Source organism: Bombus affinis, chromosome 10, assembly GCF_024516045.1.
Source record: "Bombus affinis isolate iyBomAffi1 chromosome 10, iyBomAffi1.2, whole genome shotgun sequence".
NCBI lineage: Eukaryota > Metazoa > Arthropoda > Insecta > Hymenoptera > Apidae > Bombus > Bombus affinis.
Window position 1 is genome coordinate 4630725 of NC_066353.1, and position 15611 is coordinate 4646335.

Here is a 15611-nt window from a genome sequence, read left to right on the forward strand (position 1 = left end):
TTATAATCACGATTATCAAATAAAACAGAGTTACCAAAAAGAATATTTACAATTGGACTTAAAATATAAAGAATATTAAGATAGGCAGATCAAATGACAAATTACACCATTGGATACGCTGTGCCACGCATAATACGATAATGCTGAAAGTACGAACTTCGAACGAAGAAACGATACGGTTGATAATTCAATAATTTCGCAGACTCTCGGTTACAACGTTTTATGACTCTCGTCTCGGTCGATCTGTACACGGAGATCCTTGGATGTGCGAGAGAGGAAGAAGGCAGAACGCGAGGAACAAGTAACGAGGTTACCGGAACGTTCCACAATTAATTTGCTTGCAAACGGTTACGCTCCGAGAATAATTATTCAAAGTCCTAGCTTCTGCTTGTGCAAAGTGCAACCACTCAAAGGGTTCAACGACGTATGGACGATGTCGCGTAAAATGTAAAAAGATTCACGCGATCGTATTTTAGCCGAGTTTAATCTGCTTCGTTATTTGAAACGTTCTTTTCATCTTCCTGCTAAATGACGTTAAGCTTTATATCCACTTACTTGGTTAAAGATTTATAGCCTCATTTATATTTGAAACAGGCGCTAATTCTTCGATATTTTACACGATTCTGAAATTCTATACATCTACGCTTTTCCCGTTATAGACCAATTAATATTTTATTACATTCGTTAAAATTGTATTTCAATTGTACTCGAAAAGAATGGTCAACGAACGAGCACATTTTTGCTCGGACAAAAATCGAATAACAATGCTTCGCGACGCTTCGTATTCGACAGCCTCGAAAGTTAATCGATGTCGATTAAAGAGCACGCGGACTTCGTTAAAATACAATTAAAAAGAAAGTATCGTCGGTGGTTTTAATAGTTTAACTGCGTCTAACGCTCGTGTCCTGCGCGTCGTTAAAACTTGCTCGATTGCACGAAACAAGAAGAGAAAAAGGATACCATCCGCGACATGGTTCGCCCTGCGATTCTCTCTACGTACAGTAGTTACGTATTAAAAGTTCCCTTTATATTTAATTACATAGTCTGGAATTCCGGTTCGCGTATCGCGGAACCCTTCAATTTCATCTCATTTCTATGCAAACTTTTCAAACATACACACGAGCCCGAACCTATTCATCGCAACACTCGTGCCATATCTTTTTGCACGTTTTATGCTTTAACGAAAATTTCCTGTTACATCGAATTTTACAATATTCGATTATTCGTTTCATCAGCACTTTCTATTGTTCCGACCAAACACGATACATTCAATAGAACGTGTTTCTAAATGCATTATACATAAATGGCTACAATTAAAGTAGTGTATGAATGATTTACTGCATAATTAAACAAACATTATTAATCAAATTTAACAATTTATAACTTACAAATTGTTAGTGTCAATAATAACAACAGCTAACAGCTTTGGTAATAAAAAAACGAAGTTGTACAAGGAATCACAAACTATGTGATTAATCTAACATAAAATTGTAAAACAGAAGTTTCTAATCTATAACTCGAAACTTGTTAATTTACCGATACTATCGATTGCTAAACTATTATGCAAAATAGACAAAATAAAGCAATTATCATTAACTTGAAAGAAAACAGAATCTTCTTATATCTACGTTAATGAATAATAAATAATAAGAGATAGAGAGAATAATATTTGGAAGCAAACTCTTCACATTCCTGATCCTGCCATAATTGAAGAAACTTGAGGTATCCTACTTTCACGTTAATATGCTGAATTTTAATGAAAATCGATAAGGAACGAGCACGATAGAATTGACAAACGCGTAGCAACTCCGAAAGGTCAATTTCCTGGTGGAGTACGCCGCAATTGGAACGCATCGATGGCATTGCACTTGTCGGTAATAATTCTTTGATAAAGGAGCGATGCAAGACGTAAACAACGACGAAGAAAAGAGGCTGAGACGGTTGCGACGACTTTCCGAAGTTTCGCTTTCTCAGCAGAACATTCTTTCGCCGATAAGATAACATTTCCGCGCGAAGAATTTTAAATAGATCGTCGAACGGGTATCGACGTTTTCTTCGTCCCGTCAAGCTCCGTATTGTTCCACGAGATTAAAATTACCGGTTAACTGTCAAACGCAAGACAACTGTTAAAAGAAAACGAGTAGACAATCTACTAACAAATTAATCGTCCAACAGATTTGTGTGGTCGTTACGCTTTGTTCTATCAACGCGTATGCGATTGATATAACACGATAAAACCAAGCTCGTATCGTCGCAGACGAATTCTTGTTATTCTTAGTATTTATCATTCGTAATACGTCTTTCAAAAAATTCATTTGTGATTTAAATGAATTTTATTTAAAGCGTAATACGATTAAAAAGTTAAATTCACAGGAGGATAATGGGATTTCGCTATGTTACCATTCTAATGTACGTTTTGTGTTTTTTCTTAACAGCTTAGTTATACATGTACCTATTGAGAAAGCGAGGAACAATAATAACACGGATGAGCACAAGGGCATCGTTGATCAGAGTCGAGGAAAAAGAAAAGATCGATGTTCTCCGAAACGATGTCCAGTCAAAAACTCGAGGAAAATCTGTTTGCCTCTGTGAACAGAGTTCACGAGAGAAAAGTCATCGCCGTGGAATTTATAACAGTCACCAAATATCCGAGAATAATAATAACTGTAATAACTGCCAAGATTCGCACTGAAGACAATTGAACTATACCTAACAACCGATTCCGTAATTATTATCCAAGACACTATATTGTACCTTGTACAGGGTTAACGACGATTTCGAATGTCGCTGTTTTCGAGACATCGCGTCGCGTCAGTTTCGAATCGACCGAGCATCGATGCAGAATGAACGTAACCAAGACGTGTCGATTTTAACTTCAGGCGCGTCGATGTTTTTTAAAGGTTCGTAGAGAATATCGCAGCGAAACACGAACGCGTTCGCGATTTCGTCGATGACGCAATTCCCCGAAGGTTCTTTCTATCCGGTTACGTTCTTTGAAATTCTCTTACGTCTATCAATCTTCGAAATTTTCGCGTAAAAGTGAATTGTAATAAAGTAAATAAACGGTCGAGAATAATAATAATAACGGGGGAAGGTAACGAGGTAACAAAATAGTCGTTGATCGAAGGACAGATAGCACTCGCGACACTGACAACAGACTGAGACTCGTATCGATCGTAATCACGAAAGTAACGTTTAAGACAATATTTTAGTACTCACATAAATTGTGAGCCGCAATGTTGCGCTCCGTCGGCAGATCGCAGAGTAGTGTATAATATATCCAATAATCCACAATAGCGTAGTACTGCACTGATAAAACTTTCACTTTTTTTCTTTTCTTTTTTTCTTTGCCTGCCGAATATAATCGGCTTTTTCTTTGAAATCACTGATTTAAATCACACTTAGAACAGTCGCACCACTCGGAGGTTTGAACAAACACACCTCTCACGAAACACCACAAAACAATACGAAATTGAATCAATGAAGAGTATTCGATGCAGAAGGTGCTAGTTGAATAGCACCGTTTTCCAATGTCTGTGTGTACATATGTAGCCGGGCTGGTTTACGTATCCGTACGAAGAAAACACCTTACTGTAAAAGCACGAACGTTTAGCTTCGATCACACTGTTAAGATAGTTGTTGAATGGGAACTGGCTTGTTCACGGAACAGGCGCGCGCTTTGCTCTGTGAACTTGGTCGAATCCAATGCGATATCGATGCGTATCGAACCGACTCGGTAGCCGTAATACAATCGAAAGAAACTGCTGCGTCGAAAGCGCGAAAATCGGAGTGAATTATACGGTGATCACGATCGGAGTATGTATCTCGGGCGAAAGACGAGAAAGCAATGCGGCACGAAATCCACACACAGAGCCACTGGTAACGAGACGAAAATGACCGATCGGCCGATCCGATGGAACACGAGCACACACGAGAACGCGGCGTACTACCGATGATCGAAGATTCTCGCTTGCAACCGACAAACGAGAAGGACAGAAACCGAAGACGGATTACATATAGAGCGCACGCGCGCGTTCTAACGCGCTTTCGTTACGTAAAAGAAGTGCGCGTTGGTTAAACGTCACCACATCGAGATGGTACACACTCCGCGGGTTCGCGTAAAAGGTGTAGAGAGAGAAGTGGTCGGAGAACCGGGTATATTTTACCGCGGTGACGCGAAAGGCACCGTGTGCTAACCTACTTCTCCTTCCGTTGACTGAAACTCTTCGCACCAACAACGTTGACGACGACAACGGCAATGGGAACGACACAACAACAACGGGAACCCACACGAGCGGCACGGTACACGCGGCGACTCGTTGTCTCTCCTCTCCTCCGCACGCGCGGTCCCTCGCTTCTTCGACTTTGCTGTTTGTATCACCACGACACCGCGAAACCAGAAAACAAACAACTGCCGTCGAGGACGCGTCTTGTTTGCAGGAAAGCTCGACTCTTTTTCACTGGGCGGAACTCGTTGTCGTTGCGGGGGAAAAGGGGGACATAGAGGGAGAACGAGGAATACACATACACAGTGGCGCGCGCGCGCGCGTGCCCACGGGAGGGAATGAGAGAAAAAGAGAAGGAGAAAGAGAGAAAGAGAGAGACAGCGCGGCAGAACGACACAATCCGACTACGACGGAGGTCCGACTCGAACTGAGCGCCGAGCGGCTGATCGAGGCCGACGTCGGCCGACTCGACCGACCCGAGGCGCTCGCCGATAGCGCGCTCCGCTCCGCTCTTTCCCTCCCTCCTACATGAACACTAACCCTCCCGCCCCGACCATCGCCCTCCGTCATAGCTTCGCAGCCGCCACCCTCTTGCCTCTTGCTCTTCCCTCTCTCAAACTCACGGCCCACCTTCCTCCTCGCGCTCTCCTCTCTGTAGTCCTCGAGCTTCGTCTCGCGTTCCCGCTCTTTCCCCTCTCTCAAACAACCTCGACGTCGTGCCTCATCGTTCCCTCCAACCGCGTCTCACCAAAGTTTCCGACACACCGGTAACTTATCGGAATTTACTCGTTACTCCGAATTCGTGAGCGACCGCGTGCACCGCGATAATACCGCGCGCGAGAATACCGATAGACGCCAATGGCATGCTCCGATTGATTTTAAGAAATCACTTATTTCTTATATCGTCTACTTCCTCTCGGATAATAGGTAATTAAACATCAGTTTCGATTCTCTAGACGTAATCGACCGTGCTGCATTACGATTAATCAGTTCTCGACCAAATGAAAATCTTGTTATTGCGTGTGTATTGTTTATTCGTTGAAATAGGATAAAAGGATCTTTCGCTCCTTTGATGCACCAATATCGTTTTGAAGTGCCAGTTTGGATGAATAATATCCTTTTGGAACTAGAACATAGCCAGCTTCTCTTATTCCAAAATCATAAATGTGCAGATTGTCACTTTTTTCAGTAAAGAATCGATCAGAATGTCTTCTGCTTCTGTTCTTACAAAATTAAAACAATGAACACAACACAAAAAACGTGATTACCGATTGTGTTTTAAGTTTCGTTCGCCAGTTCGAAAATTATCTGATCATCTTTTTGTTCGATTCTGAGTTTCTATAATCCATCGAATCCCACGAGTTGCAGTGTTGACAGTGACGCGCACGACACTATATAATGCTTATCGTCTAAAACTACGTATTATCGAGCAATATGAGATATAACGTCTATAATTGACTGACATATAGTTGTTAGTTAAGAAATTATTACAAGAAGTTTAGTGAATATTTGACGGAATGTTTAACGCTTACTTAGAAAATTGTTCAGCGAATGCGTAAAGACATTTGCCCACGAATACTAATCGTGCACCGATTACACACTCATGTCACTTGTTTACCTCGGAACGATACGATAAATGATACAAGACCGAGATAGGTTAACTACACGGCTTTATTATGAGACGTATGTAACGGCGAAGAGAAGAAAAGTGACTAAAGATGCCGACAAAAGGTTAGCATGTGTCGGCATTGTTGTGGGACACGCTTATTACTGTATTAATATAACATAAATTAACCATCCGAGAAGTAATTGCAGAAATACATAGCCACAAAAACAAGGCGCCATTGCTTACACGCTAGTGTGTTCCAAATTGTTGTAATTAATTAGAATCTGTCTAAAAAATAAAGAAGAAAGTGCAACAGCCTGTAATAATCGATGTTTTTATTTTTAACGATTTCTACTTGTAAACGAATCTTTCACTAATATCATTATCAGTTTACATTTCAATTTTCTCTTGCAAATGACAAATGATAATGGTGCAGAACATAAACAACATGATTTTCTAAATATGTTACAAAATAATCCGTATTCGAACGTGTAAATCTTCGTATGTAAAATATCATGAACATTGTGAAATATAAAAATTGTCTAATGGAGAAACATTGGAAAGTTTCCAAAAAAAGAGATCATTACTTTACTGTGAATTCCAGTTGCCTCTGGAAACTATCCAGAGGATGTATAACGTTAGCCTCCTGTGTTATATCATCAAAAATCTCTCTTTTTAGAAAGGGCCAGCAAAATTAGCATCATTTTATCTCTTCATTCAGTGTACCTACAAGCTGTTCGAATATACACAATAACGAGCAATTCAAAATGTTAGCGCATTCATATTTTATTTTTGCAATAAAAAAAGATCTTTACACGAAGCTACAGTTACCAAATACAATGTGAAATTCTTTGAATTACGTCGAATTAAAATTTACATACGATCTTCTCGTTCCCCGGCTGCACTCGCGCGTGATAATCATGTCGAAATGGTTAAATTACATTTTACGCACGCGTGTAACATTTTTTCCTGCTATCCACGAAACCCGAAGCACGACAATCTGTACGTACACGAAACCTTACGTACGATTTAACTAGAGGCATTGAGTAACCTTTGTACATGTCTAGTCGCGACTTACGCCAATGTCCAACAAGTTGTCGACATCGAGCTCGGTAAACAGAGCCGCCAATAGAGACTGCACGACATTAATCACTCGGATCGTTTGTCGTCAGTGTCGCGTCATCTTCGATCCCATAGGAAGACGTTAGCGTCGATTTTGAGAAACGCCTGTCTAAAGACGCGTGAATGATTTGGCACTTCTCCAAAATGCAAATTTTACGCGAAGATTATCAGCGGAAGCGTGGACACGCGTTCGTATCCCTTGTAGCATCGCTTAAAGATGAGTCATTTAGTTAAAGAGAAACACTTAAGAGTGCATCTTCGTTCTGCAACCGTGAGTAAAGCGGGAAAGCGACGCAAACACGAAGCGTTTGATTAAACGATAAATAATGAGATGAATAAAAGAAAATAAAAAAAAGAAAGAAGCGTCATGAGAAGCAGTCATTTGGTGCAACTTGTCATCCAAACGGTTACATCTTTGTTTTTATTATAATAAGCTACACCTTTATCGTATCACGATCGGTTAATCGATAGTAGAGTTGTTGAAACATTACGTGCGATCTATCGGTGCGTTGAACTTGGCGAAGTTGCAAAGTTATCGACAACTCTGAACAGGCCGGCGATCAACCGAAGCCAATTACGGTGTTCGGCGATGTAGCAACGCAAATAACCGACGTACGTGGAATAAGGCGCAAAAACGAAAGAAAAGACGGAGAAAGAGCGAACAGAGGATACGAAATCTAGGTCACGACCCAAATCATTCTCCTCCGGCCTGAGTTTAAATCTTTCGCAATGCATGAAAGTGCCCAAAGCGTTTCGAAAGCACCCGCTCCACCGAATACACGTTGTTTCGCCGTGAACTTTTCTCGTTTTCTCCAATTGAATCTCGAGCAAGGCTCGAATAAAACCACCGTATACTAGACATGCATTAGATATATTCCTTGTCGGAGCTTAACCGTAGATATTTCATGTGCCACACGGAATGTTCTTCATATTCTCGCCACACCGCGTAACGCTTCTTACGTTCGCAATTTCGCCGTCTACTGCTACTTTCTAACTACTTTATTCTATCAACACATTGTAGATCTACTATCTTATGCAAAAACTAACACGTGCCCGTGATCTATCTTTAATTGCGAGGATTTCTTCAATAATAAATAAAAAGCTAATCTTATGAATTATAACGTTTTAACGTCATATGTTACCTACGAGCGTAATTGTGATAATGCTTGTAATTGCAAATGTTTATGCAAATCGAAATTTTTATGAATTTACGATTTAAAAAACAGAACATAAATGCAGATTTGTTACATCACCTAAATATTATAACGATTACTTTATTTTGGATATTTCGTACATTCTTGTGTATTATGAGAATTCGATACATTTCTGCACATTTAAATTCCTTATAGATAATTGTATAACGATTCATAGTCTATGTAATGTATATAAACGCGTAAACTAATACTCTGAAACCCCACGGTAGCAGTTAAACGTTAATTATGACTATCCAATACCATAGGCAATGTTGTAACGACAATTTACAAAATTTTATACTTTAAACAGTTGTGTTGTTCGTGCTTGTCAATATTTAATATGTAACGCTGTATTCTAATCGAAGAATTTATATTATAAAATTATAAGAAGAATAAAATATATAGTTATAAGACTATAAAAATTCATCGAAGCAAATTATTAACCGAGTTCCTATCGTGTTACAGCTTCGATCAGGAATATTCCTGAACGGGACGTATCGAAGCGGAAACACGTGTCCCCGGGTGTTTCGAACGAGGCCAGAGGAAATTTCTGCCGACAGCCTTGAAAGTGCACTTGATTCGTGAGCGCGTGCCTCGTAAACGCACAAGGCAACACGCGAGAAAGCACTGGGTGCTGATGGCGCGTGTTCAGAGACGTTTCGTCAGTCGTTCGACTCGGTCGGTGCGCTCTTTCGATTTCTCGACGTCAGCTACGTCCATACGCATATACGTAGCCAGCAACGATCCACGCGGCCACGCGTGCATACGCTAGCCCGTGTATTAGACGATTGCAACGTTGCCTGGCGTGCAGCGGGTGCACCGGCGTACCGTGCGCGTTGTTGCCAAGCTATCGGATCAACCGGCATTCCCATAGAACCACGCGAGTGCGCGCTTTCAGCCTTCGAACTTCGCGACTATGCGGACCACCGGGCGAAACTCTCAACGATTCGCGTTTCGAATTTTCTCCTCTTGGTTATGTATAATACATTGCTCGGTTCTTTTTATCCGTCATACGTTCACAATTTAATCAGATTACATTCCATTCGACTTCACTGCACACTTCACAGATTACACTGCAGATAGATTCTCGGAAGCACCATCGTGTTGTAGAAATAGTATCAAGCGCGATACGATGATACGTTAAGTTTTTGCGCAGTGCTAACACACAAACGTGTGATTTAATTACACGGTAATTGCATCAAAATATAATGTAGAGATGAAAGTTATGTTTAGTGATCGATAATAATCGAGAGAGCAACGACGAAATGATTTGTACGCGCAAATGGATGTATTGTATAATATAGTATAGTGATGATGCGTGAGAATAATGGCTGAATGCCAGTACGAGTCCACCGTCGAGGACCACGATTGTGTCAGTCGACCGTGCTAAATATACGTATAACTGTAATAACTTTCTAACGGTGTATTCCGATTTGTTTCTTTCGCTCGGCTATTCTTTTCCACGCTGCATTTTGTACTCCATTTCGTGGTGAAACTAGTTTGAATTCGCATGAACACGTCCTACAACACCGAAAGATCATCCATGTAATAGGTTGTAAATGACATCAAGATTAAGTGGAAGATATTCGTACTGGGAGCAATAAAAAGACTGCTTTCGTCAAATAATCATCAGACGATCTTAATACGATAAATTCAGCAGAATTGTTTCATGACTTATAACATTGGTGAATTGCAGATAGAAATACTGTCCACGAGTATAAATTATAAAAATTTTCGGAATACCTTATCGTGTCGTTTCTTTAAAAGGAAGTTTTATGGGTAATAAAACGTCGTCGTGGTCTCGAAACGACTTCAAGGACCAAGCAAGGGTAGGTCAGTACGTTGGATAAGAGGAAACACATGCACTCTCCCATCTTTCTGAACACGTCATACGATCTTAATTACATAGCCAAGCTTGTAAACAGCATAGATATACGTTTACTTTGGACCTGAGAACAATATAAATAATCAGTTTTATTGTACTTTGTATATTACGACCCATATTTGCATACAATTTGTAATCACATGCTTGTAGAAAGTATGGAATTATTGGTTTTAAATTTCTTAAATAATATACATTCTTATTTTATTTAATAGAAAGTATATAGAAATATCGTCGTTATAAAATGTGAAAATATGTCGCGACATATCTGACAAGTTGATGACCAAATCCTAGAATAGTCAAGCGAACTCTTCCTGATAACTTATCGCGACTCATGTACGTATAAGTGTTTGTTTACTTTTTGAACGAATGGCACGGCATTGAAGAAATTATCGTCAGTTATTTCGGGTTATGCTAACCTTTGGGTGACCTCGATTTATGCATCAACAACTATCAAAGTAGTTGCAAAACTTCTGTTTTTACAAAAATATACGTAAATATAGCATAAAATATAAAATAAATAGCATAAAGACGTTAAAACAACTATTTACATAACATTAATTATAAACTTTACTATATACAATGCAAACCTAGTAAAGTCAAATATAAAGAAAAGACGAAAGAAAGGTATTGTGATGTACATCAATATTTTATAAATATTTCAAATTTGTGAAACTGAATAAAAAAAACGCCAGATCTGTAGAACTAGATAAAGAATTCCGAATCGATAAACTTTAAATTTGTAGGAAAGGCAACCTGGGAGTACAGCATTCTCGTAAAAGTACCTAGATCCCAGATCTGTGAGACCCGGTAAAAATATCTTGAATATCCTTCTGATGTCCTTGTACAACTTTTTACCACTGTATTTATTAATTCCTTTTTTGGTGCTATTGTGTTACCATTTTTATTGCTGGAGTTCCATTTTTAATATTGCTTTTTTATTATTACGACTTCTTTATCACATTCACGCTTTCGATAGCTTTGCATTCATTTTTTTTTTTTTTTTTTTTTTATTACTATGACTCGGTCTTATAATATCCTTGTGTCGTGTTTCCTTCTATTAAAATAATTTTTTCAATATTCATGCACTGCTATTTATTAATGAGACCCTTTTTTTCTTGGAAAGCTGGATACCCTCGTTCCACACCGTCTTTATTTCCATAGTAGTATCGTTTCCTTGAATATGTAAATTTTTTCAAGTCCTATCTTCATCGGAGACGTACCACAGGTATTGCTCAGGAGAAAATCCTTGTAATAATAGATTACTCTCCATCACGGATTGTGGATGGGCAATGTCTATTAGATAGAAACGAACGTGGAATCCCACAGTAGTCAGGTCGTCTAAGAGGAACGATTTTAGAGAAAATAACCAGCAGTGACTATAAGGGTAGAATATCGCCTATGCCAAGTAATAGATCATAAACTTAATTTAGTGTATATGTATAGAACACACGCTTTGACACTAGATCATTCTGTGATGTAGAACTTAAGAATGTAGAAATAAATTTGAACATCCGTGAAAAATATCCTGATAATCACCCATCATCATTTTCTGTGAATCCTCGGAAGTGATACTTAATCTGAAATAGCACGTGATCATGTGAATTCAATTATCCTTTAATAAGGTATACAATCCATTTACAATACTTGTATCTTTATCAATATCAGATGCTGAGCCTCACGCATTAACGGTGTGGATTAATTTATGCAGATGCTCCATCACCTGATCTGCCTAATGTTATGAAGATAATTAACAAATTACCAGTTATATACTTTATAGTAATTAAAAAATCGATCAAGAGTCAAAAGTCTGGTAAAATGAAGGTAAAATAAATTGAAATTCCAATTAGTAGCAGAACCTCTATCTCATTCCAATTTGGATATTCTTTTTTATGATAATAAAATATTGCAAGTAACTCCGGATATCATTGCATCAAGCAGTATCACCCCTTATTTAATCCACTAGGGTTTTGCTATAACGTAGAGACTACTAGACTCAAGACGAATATTTGCCGAGATTTTATACTATGCATAATAAATCACAAGAAGTGTTGTCGAGTGATGAAAATCCAAGTGTAGTATTTCAAGAGGAAGGTGTTGCACCACAAGAACACGGAAACTGAAACTGAAACTAGTGGGGGAGAGAAAGAGATTGTAGCACGGCGTCAACTGTGACTCGAGCGAGTCTTAGTCAAGGCAGGTCAAGTCACGTCTAAACCTGACACCCTGATCGCGATTGCAATCCGGGGAGGAGGTCAGATTGAGCCGTGGAGGCCGTATACGTGGCCTTGAACCACGTGCACGGCCGTGACTTTATAGAAATAGAAAATATGGATTGCACCGGTATTTCTGACTGTTTCCTGGCACACTCGCCTTCCCATGCGCCACATCTCTATTTTCCACGCGTTCTCGCTTCAACGATACCTGTTTTGATGAAAGAACCACTAATGTAAGTTGAATACCAAAGGTCTCAAACGCAAGGCCTAGAAGGCGTACATATGAACATTTAGATACATATGTATAGAATTTTATTGAATGCAAAAGATGAAATCGGATCGGTAAAAGAAAGAGAAGTTGGAAATGATAATAATTTTAATTGGATTTCATTCTTCGAATTTTGAACGCTATTTCAAATTTCGAATGGCGTTTTACGTAATTCGCGTAAAAATAAAAGTGCAAATGCGCTTTACTCTCTACAGCTAAGTCGAATGAAAAATGCTCAAGGTCCCAAGCATGCAAATATGTCTGAATATCCAAAGTTGAAAGGAATCAAGACTGCGAAATGTTTTCTTCCATTATTATCATTCAGTAAACTCGTTGCTACCATTGTGAAGAGCTTCCTGATAAAAGAAAATGTTTCTTGCACGAGTCGTGTTTCTATTATGTGCCAATAGCTGTTACGTGTATATCTTATGTATATCTTACATGTATATACATCACGTGTACGTACAATGTACACACGTTATTGTATGTTTGCTCGTAACCAAGGCAGAAAGACGGAAAGCTGGTCGCTTCGATGACTGGCAAGTTTGCAATTAGTTATAGTATTTAGTATAAATAAGAGTATGTATTTATATTAATGAATTCTCGAATCATTTCATCAGCAAGATAAAAATTAAAAAATTCGATTATTACGTTAATATTTTTATCTCTTTAAAGCAAAATGATGTAAATCTAAACTGAATGGTTTTTCAAACCATTGATCATCATTAACATTTAACACGACGCGTAAATGAGCCCTGTTATTCATGTAAAGTGCTTAGAAGAGTCTCGTGTTCACGAGCTACCGAAGGAAAAAGGTTTACGAGAGGGTGAAGAAAAAAGACGACGTCGAGAAAAGTAAAAGAACCAATGGGAAAGAGAAGGAGAGCCAGTGGGCACGAGACAGAAACGGGTTATAGATATCCAGGTCAAACGGCCGCCAACGTGAGCGAGTATTTCCTTCACGTTTACTTATCAATTGTCTGATAGTCTATGCACAATGAATCTAAACTCGTATGAACAGTTACGTACCGTGAATAACGATTTTTAAATTTCTCACGAAACATTGTAACGCTAACAGCAATCGATCGGAAAAAAGAGAAATGGTCGATCGAAAGCAAGAAGGCAAAAACAGAAGTGTAAAGGTGGTTCACCATTGTGTGCGCGTATGTGCATACGTGTAGTTAGGTATGTGTATATGGAATAATGGCGATAGACGAGTAACAAACAATCACGTAAACTCGATAGGAAACAAATATATCGTTTTACTGCCTTATAGATTTTCGAACAGCACCGATGCGGTGTATCGGTGTTTATTATTTGCCCTCGTAATTTTACGAGTGTTTCCTTCGTTCCACCGTCGTTACAACTCTCTAGTTTATCGTAATCATTTCACCCGTTCATAACAGACATATTTATGCTGCAATTAACTCTCGTTAGCGGAAAGCCCATCAAGTACATGACTACGCCGGTATATCAGCCACAGTACACCGCGGGCTGATTTCGTTATACCGTTGCAACATGCTGCCGCAATCCTCTGCGCGGAATTAACAATGCAACCCTTCCACGGTTGCCGCCTCAATGACCTACACTTAAGCGCCTTATTATTATTATTACCTAAGAGTAATTATCCAATAAAGCGTATTGATAGATTTTTATAAAATCGTTTCGCGTTGGAAAGTTACGCTTTGCGCCCGTGTAACAACCGAGAAACTTGGCTATGAGTTTTCGACATTGTTGTCCATTAACGATCCCTCCGTAAACAATAATTGCAAGCAGTTTCTCGTTACCACTTTCGTCTTTCTTTGAAAAAGAAAAGAAAATAAGTCGCTAGTTAAGTAATTACAGGAAGTTGTAGCGTGTAAGAACCTTAACAGAAGCGACAGGATACGAACAACAATCATTCGTTTGGAAGGACTCAAACTCTCGGAAAAATAAACAGACCGTCATATTCTTGCGTTCACGGCTCTTTATGGCTTTCCGAGACGCTCAGCAGAGTACTTAACCTAGAACTACTTTTGTAGTCATCGAATCAAAGGACCTTTTGACGTTTCCGTGAAAATTAATCAACGACTTTCATCGTGCTGGTTATCTTTACTTTATCGTGAGCAAGTTACGTTAACTATCATATCATTGAGAGCGTCATCTTTCCCGAGGAATCTGAGATATCAACTCTTCGTTAATCAACGTTGCGATAAATTATCCAACCCTCCATGGGAAATGCGTGATTTTACTATGCCGTTAGCGGAAATATTTTCACGCGTGATTTCAAATTAATCCTATTCTGACGCGACACCTGACAGATCCGACAATTTCTCACTAACCAGCTCATCGATAACCGAACATAATGACCAACATTCAGTTTGATTAACGAAGATGATTTTACGCGCGAAAATATGCAAAGTTGAAAAGTAAGAGTCATATGGGAGAAAATAAAAAAGGCAAGGGAATAAAAGTAGAGAAAAGAAAGAACAAGCGTGTGCTTAGCATTGACTAACCCCATTTGGTAGCGAAGCGAGAGAAATCCATTCCAAGGCGCGGAACATTACCCAAACCATCGGCCAGGGCCCTGAAACCCAGCCATGGTTGCCATGGTGACCGCGTCCATCCCCCTCTTCGTACTTGCCTCGTACAACCCTCCGTAGCCCATTTTCCACCCCTTGCTCTGCCGACGCCCACACTACCGCCATCAGCACCACCACCGCCACCACCACCAGCACTGCCACCCGCCACCAATGTCCATCCCCTACCTTCGTGTTTGCCTTCCCTTCCTTCTTCTACGATCTTTTTCATTTTTCATCCTTCCACGTCCTTGCGATATCATTCGACAACGTTCGTTCTATATCAATTTACGGTATCGATTACCGTACTATCGATTATTTGTTCTACCTTGTGATTTACAACGATCTCGTAAGTGTTGCAAGTTACAGGTATGTTTACAAGCTTCCTGTAACTCTGTGATTTAACTGTTTTTTATCGATTGTTGCCCGTCAGCTTGTACAGATTTTTCCATCAATTCTTGAGATATATCAATACGCGTTTGAAATGGTTTCTGCAATATGTTTCGTTATTTTTGGACGAAATTACAGGTGTACGATATT

At 39.4% G+C, this 15611-nt stretch overlaps 1 protein-coding gene across 4 annotated transcripts in view; it reads right to left on the reverse strand.

Moving 5' to 3' along the window:
* LOC126921455 (mucin-5AC-like) overlaps nt 1-4720 on the reverse strand; it is a 331161-nt gene extending 326441 nt beyond the window's left edge. For 2 of the 4 annotated variants that reach the window (XM_050733057.1, XM_050733058.1), the window contains exon 1: nt 3220-4720. The gene's annotated coding sequence lies outside the window, so the exon portion shown is untranslated. The remainder of the gene's footprint in view (nt 1-3219) is intronic. The other 2 variants (XM_050733059.1, XM_050733060.1) reach the window with 2 other exon arrangements.
* Between the last annotated feature and the right edge of the window lie 10891 nt (nt 4721-15611).